Here is a 9,582-nt window from a genome sequence, read left to right on the forward strand (position 1 = left end):
TAGTTTAGCGTATTTTATGAGACTGATATCTTTAACTGGCTATCATTTTTCCCTTTACGGGGAATTTAATGTTAATTAAGTCACATTATGTAACATAATTATTAATTATTAATAATAATTATTAATTATTTCCGATAGCCAATTAAACCCCAACATATTTGGTACCTCCGTGTGAAGCCTAGTGTGTTGACCCCAACATTTATGGTGCCGCTGAGTGAGGTAAATATATGTTGACCCCAACATATTTGGTGCCACCGTGTGAGGCAAATATATGTTGATTCCCAACATATTTGGTGCCACCATGTGAGGCAAATATATGTTGATTCCCAACACCGGGGAGAAGGCCCAGGGCAGGCTGCTCTCAACAGTAAGAGACTGGCAGGTCCTGGTCGATCTAGGTAGGCAGCTTAAGTTCCCAGACATCATCACAGCCACCACACTAAGGCCTGATGTGGTCTTGCTGTCTGAAGCAACCCAGCAAGTGGTGTTGCTAGAGTTAACTGTCCCCTGGGAAGACAGGATGGAAGAAGCTCAAGAGAGAAAGAGAGCCAGGTATGCATGTCTTGTGGCGGAGTGTCGAAGGCAGAGGTGGAAGGCCTGCTGCAAGCCTGTTGAAGTGGGCTGCAGAGGCTTTTGCAGGGCTATCTCTACACCGGGTCCTGGGACTCTCAAGAACATATTGGAAGCCACTGAAAAGGCTTCCCTTTGGCTCTGGATTAAGATGGGTGATGAGTGGCAATGTGAGCTACCTGGACACAAGTCGGGGCCTGATCATCCCCTGGTGTGTTGCCCGGGTGAGGGTGTCTGATGTTAAGACCCGAAACACCTGATGACCCCTGGTTCATCACTGATGATGTGTCCAGGTTGAAATTCAGTTTTCTGATTTTGTTTAGTCAGGTTTGGTTCAGTTAAAAAGATAAGCTGGGTCCAACGGCCCAATGTGTGGTTGGCAACTCCCTCATCTTTTGTTTCTTTGGGCAGAGATCTCCAACCCCTTTTGTTTCCTCCTTTTGAGTTAAGTATTGTTCCATTTTTGTTGATAATAAACCTTTGTTTGCCTCTTTCCCCCTGCAAACTGCATCTGACATCCATTCATATGTTCCGGTCTCTAGTTGAGCCTTTGTCGGTTTACAGAGGCCATAACATATTTAGGGGCTTGTCCGACAGCATGGCTATTTGATCCCTCATCCATGTGTTTTTCCACACTGGCGTGTTTTTTAGGCTTGCTTTTATCACTAAGTGTGAGTAGATTGCTGATGGCTTTCTCTTTTTTTCGCCTCAGTGTTGTAGTTGTGCATTTTCTCTTGACACAGTTACTTTTGATTGCAAACTGTGTCACTGCAACACAGTCTCAATGTATTAATTATTGTGTAGCTTGGCACCGTGGTGTGTTACTGAAACTATTTTGTAGTTTCTGTTTAGTGAAGTTTACGCACACACATTTTTGACGCCACTGATTTTTTGTGCTGACTCTTGTCTCTGGCAATGTTGGTTTTTTTTTCTGTGCTTGCTGTGCTATTTTTTGGGCTCTGTTTTGTGGTGGGACTATGTGGTAGACCTGTTTTTTTCTGTGTGGTCTATATTTGTCTGACATTTGCATGCACAATGAACTTTAATCTCATTTTGCAAAACCAAGCTTTGATAAATTTCATTGCTGCACAAAAGAGACTGATGGCCATTGCCAAACATTTTGATATTACTCTGTCTAAACATTTAAGAGAAAAAGTGATAAATGCTGAACTATGGTCTACACTGTCTGATAAAGGTGTTTTGCTCCGTGCTCCTGTTACACCGACATTGAGTTCACCTGTTGTGTAGCAAAACGTAAAAGAGGTGCTCTGACTCAAAGAGTTGGAGATTGAAATGTGCTGCTTAGACATTAAGGGGAACAAACTTAGTAATGATTTGGAAATACAGAAAAATGGAGGAAGAAACAAAAAGACAGCTTTATTTATAAGAGTATGTCTCTCTGGCTGGCTCGCCACTCATGTTGAAAAAAGACTCGTATGACTTTGATCCGTTCACAGCCTTCTGCGGATATGTTATTGAAGACACAGCTTACAACAATGAGACAACACTGTAGAGCAGTTCACCAAAGATTCTTATACCCCTCCTCAAACAAACATCATACCTAACTTTCCATGTGTGTGTATGTGTGTGTGTGTGTGTGTGTGTGTGTGTGTATGTGTGATTTCCTTCCATTTCCCAGAACTTGTTTCACCATCCCGATGTTTGCCAGGTCACTTTGCCCTCACCATCACAATGTTTGCAAGGTCAACCAGCTCTTACACTTCACCCCAGAGTGAGACCATTCAGAATTATTCAATTAAAACATGTTTTACTTCTAACTTTATCTAAACTGTCAGACATTTCTTGGCCTTTTTGCTACCACAGTTACAACAGTCTTCCATGCTTACTTTGTTGCGAATGCAGTCAGCTGATTTTGTTGTAAATAGTAAATCGCCTGGTTCCTCCATTCAATGATAAAAATGTGGATAAATACTTCACTTTGTTTGAGCATGTTGCAAATACATTAAAATGGCCGAAAGATGCCTGGCCTTTCCTTTCCCAGTGTGTTTACTGGTAAAACTCAGGATTTGTGTACATCTATGTCACCTGAGTTTAGTCTCGGTTACGAGAATATGAAAACCACAGCACTTTGAGCACATGAATTACTGCCTGAGGCATAGCGCCAAAAATTTCACCTCGGCCCTGGTTTTTGCATTTTGCAGCGAGAAGGAGGCGCTATTTTGATAAACTTTGTGGTGGTTTAATACTTCTTGAGGAATTTAAAAACTGTGTGCCAGACAAAATTGCTACTTACATCAATAAGTAGAAAGTGTCCAAGGTATCTAATGCAGCTGTTCTAGCAGATGAGTATGTCCTCACGCACAGGGATACATATGTAAAGTCTTACCCATCTTCAGAGCGAAGTTCTCTTGTGGCCAAACCCCATGTTTTGTTGGTGGAGCCTAGTTCTCAGGCTGACAAGAAGCCTAGTAAGGATGCTGTAGTGGTTATAGACAAACTTAGTTTTATTTTACTGTAAAAAGCATGGTCACACGATTAACAACTGTTTTGCTCTAAATAAAAATCAAAAATCCTGTCAATCAAAGGATATTACAACTCCTGATATCCATTGGAAACTGATGTGGCACTGAGGTTATCTACTTTATTTCCAACACCTGTATAATAGCTAGCAGGCCGCTAGTTCAGCTGGAGCCCAACTTCTCCAACTTTTTCTTGATGTTTACTGATGTTCACATTTGAAAACCTCGACCTGGCTTGCTAGCAGCTAGCTAGCTAGAAGACAGCAGAAGGAGGGTTTACAGACTGGTGAGTTGATTTCCTCATCCTGATGAGTAACTCATAGCCACACGCCACCATCTTCCAATACATCCACAAAAAAAACAAAAACAAAAACAAAAAAAACACCAACACTTGCAAAATAGACAGAAGAGCCTAAATAAAGCACAAATTTAGAGGAGCTGACAGAAAGGTAACTGGAAGCGTCCAAACCCACGTCCCTGTGATGCTGATCCCCAGGAACCTAAATCCACCTCTCCACCTCAGCTCCATTGATGAACAGAAGACAGGGGTATATGTCTTTGCCTCCTTTTTTCTAAAATTAACATTCAGCCCCTAGATTTTGTTGACGTTGAGCAGTAGCTTTTTCTCTAAGCACCACTTTGCAAAATTGATTTCCTCTTGACACGAAGTGTTATCATTTGTAATCCTACCTGTGATGGTGCTGTCACTCGCAAACATCACCACAGAGTTCTTTTTAAGTAAATTGCAGTGAGAATACATTGTTAAATATATAGATAAAAATAAATTCATATATATGTCTATAGCCTACAGACATAGATCTTGAACTTGCATGGAGACAGCTGTGTGATTAAGGATATGCTACTGATACCAAACAGAGGAACACACAAAACACTTCTCTGCTTCTTGAGGGCCTTTCCTAGAGCTTGCCTCGACACACAGACACACACACACACACACACACACACACACTAACCCTAACCCTTTAAAAAAAATTCAGGTCATGACACCATATATACACTAATCACAAAAAGTAAGAAAATTTGTGTTTGGTAGATTATTTATTTATTGTAATAATGCTTCTTGGCTGTAAATCTTGGAAAGCCTGTTTATTTCCCTTTTGAATGGTGCCACATTTATAAGGAAAATGCATTTGTGGGATGAGCAGCAGAGTTGAGTATGTGGGTTGTGCCTATTGAAATTTAAATTTTCTCAGCTTTGTTTTTGCTGTTGACTCTTGTTTGGTGGATTGGATGATTGAAGTCTGAAGAAACAAGATATATTGGCAATTTAACAATTTTTCATTTAACATACAGGAGTGTCAGTAGTGTGTGGAAGAACCATACACAGCCACAACCACCTGGCACCTCCTCCTCATGCTGGTCACCAGTATGGTCACACACTGCTGTGGGATGGCATCCCATTCTTCAACCAGCATTTGTCAGGTCAGCCAACGAGAAAATCAAGCAATTGTGAGGGAACAATGGCAGCCGCAACGTGATTTAGCTCAGTCTCCAATCCCCGAAAAAATGAATAAAACCGGGAAATAAGAGAGAAAACAAAATACAAAAACAGCCCTCTGATGAGGAATGAATCTAGGTTCAGGAGCAACGAAGTCTGTTAAACTAAAACCTAAAAAGAAAGAGCAGAACTCAACTCAAAGGCAGCGTTCACCATGACAGAGAAGAGTGAGATGCAGAGATTGTTTGAGGACTTGAAGGACACCTTTACTAAAGAAATCAAAGAGCTCAAAGATGACCTTAAAGACTTTCGACAAGATACAGAACGGGATATTAAAACAATCATGCAGCAAACAGCAGATTTACGCACGGACATGGAGAGAACAATAAAGTGTAGGGGAAATACCTCTTTGAGAATATTTGCACTCGTAATAGATTTTGGGGCACCACCCTCCTAATGAGGGAAGCGACTAATCAAATTAATAACTCCGTAAATCACTATTTACTATAATGAATCAATCTCAATATCTGGGTTATGAATTCTCTATATAGTGATCTCAGCTCCTATCCAAAAGATATATACACAGACAACGACTTGGCGATAAATGAAGATTTATTATATGACACAACACAAAATTAACATTATATAAATGGAAGGAAATGAGAAGTAGCGCTCGTGTGAGTTACTTAGTTTGGTGATAGTGGGAGAGTATATTAAAATAGCCTATGTTATAAATGGGGAATGCAGGAATGCGCAAAACCATTCACGTAGGCCTAATGAAACCTAAATCAAAATCAGGATAATTAACTAAACGTCCTGCTCGACCTCACTCTTCACTGCACAGCGGCTCACTCAAGTTATGGAAGTTTTGGCCTACTTTTAGCAGCGGGGATCAAAGGCAAAGCTCCTTTAGGGTCCCTGGACTGTCGTTCCGCGGCTCCCGGACTTTCCAGCAGAATGGAACAGCTGTCTCATGGCAGGAGAGGGAAAGCGGTTGAATTTGCGATGTCCTGTGGGTGCCCACTGGGCTGGTTCATGCTGCAGAAGGCCTTTGGGCTTGGCAGGAGGACCACTGTGGCAACTAGCTGGCAGACAGTTCCGATGAATCTGGAGTGAAGAGGTTGGTCGGCAGGTGCTGGTCTACTTCGTTCTGGTTACTCGCTTATAATGGTGATAACAAGTTCGCTGGCCGTTCGATATTGCTGTCAAAGTTATTATTATGCGCAAAAATGTTGAAAACACTGGCGATAAAAGAAAACTGGATCGATAAAATTTAAAAGTGCAAAATAACTTTGCTCGTGAGCACAAAAGAGTTAAAAGTGTAATAAAGGAAATTACGCACGACAAGAAGATAAAATGCGAATAAGCACGGCAGAACTCACAGTACAAATAATAGGGAATAACTAACAAAAGACACAGGGCAAAAAGAAAAGAGCAGATAACTAAAAAGGAAAAAGACACTGCTAGAATGAACTGAAAACAAGAGACAAAAAGAACAAGAAACTGAGCCGCGCCGAGCGCACGGGTATTTGACTGGCCAAAAAGTGGGCGGCCTTGATCAGGGAGGCTTCCCTCGTGATGAAAAATATATCACCATGGGATATACTCAGAGGAAACTTTAATGCTTTCCTGATATGAGGTCGTATACTTTAATATGTTACGCGCGAGGGACGCATCCTCTTCCCACTATGGTCAACATTGATTCTTAACATCGAATTAAACATACAGATTACAGATTCTGAACATTAAATCAGAATACACTTATTATGCCGTGATATCAGCTAGCCTGCGTCGAATACACACACTCTAGATTAACTCAGTGACAATATATGATGAAAAACAAAATGAAGGAGCACGTATTCATGCAACAAGTTGATTAATAATCCCTAATTATAGCTTCATTCAAAATACATAAAGTTGACTTCCTTGCAGTAACTCTTCTTAACTCCGCCACAAGATGGTAGTATGGCTACATGTTAGAGAGTTGAAACTAATATGTTTCTGCAACTTATCAATCTTTTGTTTTAACAGGGTTAAAGCAAAGTATCATTCAGATGCATGTACAAATCAGGACATGTCAAATGGCCAACAAAGAGGAAGAATAATCTCACTGGCAACATACATTTCAATTTTATCACACAGAAGCATTTGTTCAGCGAGGCGTAGCGTGTTGATAATGCGCAGCAAAAAAAGGCAAAACTTGTGAAGACTCGTTTGGAAGAACTTGGAGATCAGATGGACTAAGTTCAAGTTCAAGTTCAAGTTCACTTTGTTATTGTCCCGGATGGGCAATTTGGGTTGCAGCAGGGATAGAAATGACAAAACATTAAAAAACATCTAACAATATTTGCAAGCACAGATAACCTCAATGACATTTCATACTATAATCAATTTGCCACCTACCTAACCCTACAACAATAAATACATGTATGAGTACACGAACATGAATGTGAATGTGAATATATATATATATATATATAATTAAAGCTGCAAGCAGCTGTGATCGGGCCCTCGCTGTCCTGCACCACCGCGGGGGGCCAGCAGCACGCATCACTGAAGCGGTTATGTGAAAACCCAGAGTAAGTAAACCCTGACGTGGTGTGACGTTTTTGTAATTTAAACAGCAGTACACCACCACCATTCACTATGACTTCAATAATAAACAAAGTATAATAACCAATTTCTAGACGATGTCAACAATAACCGAAAATTTATAAGCTTCATGGAAAAAATCATGGTATAGTCGTTCTACTGGATTGTATTAGATTACACAGGTGTACACAAAGTGGCCAGTGACTGTATGTTACATACATACCGTATTTCCTCAAATAGTAGCCAGGGCTACTATTAACAAAATATTAGTTTGGGACAAGGCTGCAAATAGGGGCAGGCTACTATTTGAAGGAGGCTTTTAATAAAATAAAAAAAAATAAAAAAAATCACAGCCAAATTTGAAAATACAAATACTGTAACCATCCCTCGGCACCCCCCAACCCCATCTTATCTGTTTACAATCAACTGAGAGTGCGCAACTGCGCATGTGCCTGGATGAGGGTTTATGTGTGTGTGGATGTGTGTCTCTGTGTCTGTCAATTCAATCAATCAATTTTATTTATAAAGCCCAATATCACAAATCACAATTTGCCTCACAGGGCTTTACAGCATACGACATCCCTCTGTCCTTTGGACCCTCACAGCGGATAAGGAAAAACTCCCCAAAAAACCCCTTTAACGGGAAAAAAAACGGTAGAAGAGAAGGAAGAGCAAATGAGGAGGGATCCCTCTTCCTGGACGGAAGTGTGTAATCCGGGTCTAGCGCTCTATAAATGCCAAAACGTCAAATAAACACCTCCGGTTTATAAAAGAGGCCGGCGTTTATTTATTAAATTTTTTTTTTAGACCCGGTTACTAAAAGAGGCCAGCTGCTAATAGGGGCCCGGTTTTAAATTGAGGAAATACGGTATGTTGATGGTGGGATGGGACGAGAGTACACCTCAAAATAATCACCGGAACACGGGGAGAACATGCTAACTCCACACTCATAAATCACCACAACTCCTGAGGGAACAACAACATAAAATGTTCCCTAGCAGTCTGGCATTACTTCTCATTGTTGGGAATAAACAGTCACTTCACTATATGCTCTGGGCAAGCACTTATCCATAACATAACCACAACAACATTTGCATTTTAGCCTTATTTACCATGCTTGGGTTGTAGGCTAATGTTACTCAACATGGAGGTAACGTTACAGCAGAGGGACTGGTGAACAAAATACACAACGATCACTTACCACATCTGCTCGTTTTGTGATGCCGACAGATGGTATGACAGTATCTTTCAACAAAAGCGCATTGTTTCATCCTGTCCGTATTTTTGGTTGGTACTACGTGAAACTTCACTCTGCTCCACGTCTTCGGCTTGTTACCGCAACCTTTTACAATACATGTGTAAACCGTGATTTAAAACAGCACTCTGTAAACTTTTCTCAAACTTTCTGGTGCATCCAGCTGACTATACCGGAAATGCAAGGCTGCAAGCAATAACTACAGCACTGTCTCAGGTACGCACTGTGTCACTCCGCCCAGTGGTTTACTCAAGAAAGTAATTCAGAGTATTTGCTTCATGTGTCGTAATGTTACTTAATTATACATTGTATTTGCTTCATGTGTCGTAATGTTACTTAATTATACATTATTATTTCATAGCGTGGGGAATGCGGAAGCCATGTGTTTTCCACTAGAGCGTTTTGGAGTCATTTGATGGTGTATTTGATTAGTTTTGAGGGAGAGAGGGGGCTTTACCATTCACCTCCATTTTGTGCGCTGAGCAGTAGGCAGCTCTGTCCCACCGATCTCAAAACAGCAGGCACTGACAATTAAAGGTTCCTACTCATATGACTATAGGGATTACGGCAATAGGCGAATTTTACCAAAATGTCAAACTATCCCTTTATATGTAACATCACTTTCTTTTCATATTAGCCTTTGAAAAAGTCATTCAATGTTGTTCAATGTTTTTAATAATTGGGTGAAAATGAAATTTAAAACAGACCCATGATTGCTCCTCACTTTGGTTTTATTCATATTCCACATATTAAACAAAGTAAAAGTTTAATGGCGAGGGCGGCTTCATAGCAGCCATGCCCCTTGACATAGAGAAAAGCTTTTAATAACTTTTGATCAGCATGGCTTCTGGATGATCTGTAAAAAATTTGAAGTCGATTGGATGAAATCCCTAGGACTAGTTCGTTAAAATACAACATGTGGAAATCACGCCAAAATGACAAGTCAAAATCAAAATGGCAAACTTCCTGTTTGGAGTAGACCATTGGTGCCAGAGACTTTTATGTGCATCTAGACAACGTACACGTGTACCAATTTTCATGTTCCAACTCCAAAAAAAACCCTATGGGGAGGAGTTTTTGAAAATTTCAAGGGGGCGCTATAGAGACATTTGGTCCCCCCCATGGGCGATGCCCCTATCAGATGTAAGAGCTCCAATTCTTGAACTGTGTATCATTTTTCATGAGGAGATGAGGTCGTTGAAGCCATCAAAAAGCCAAACGTATTT

The sequence above is a fragment of the Epinephelus moara genome, chromosome 4 (genome assembly GCF_006386435.1).
Source record: "Epinephelus moara isolate mb chromosome 4, YSFRI_EMoa_1.0, whole genome shotgun sequence".
NCBI lineage: Eukaryota > Metazoa > Chordata > Actinopteri > Perciformes > Serranidae > Epinephelus > Epinephelus moara.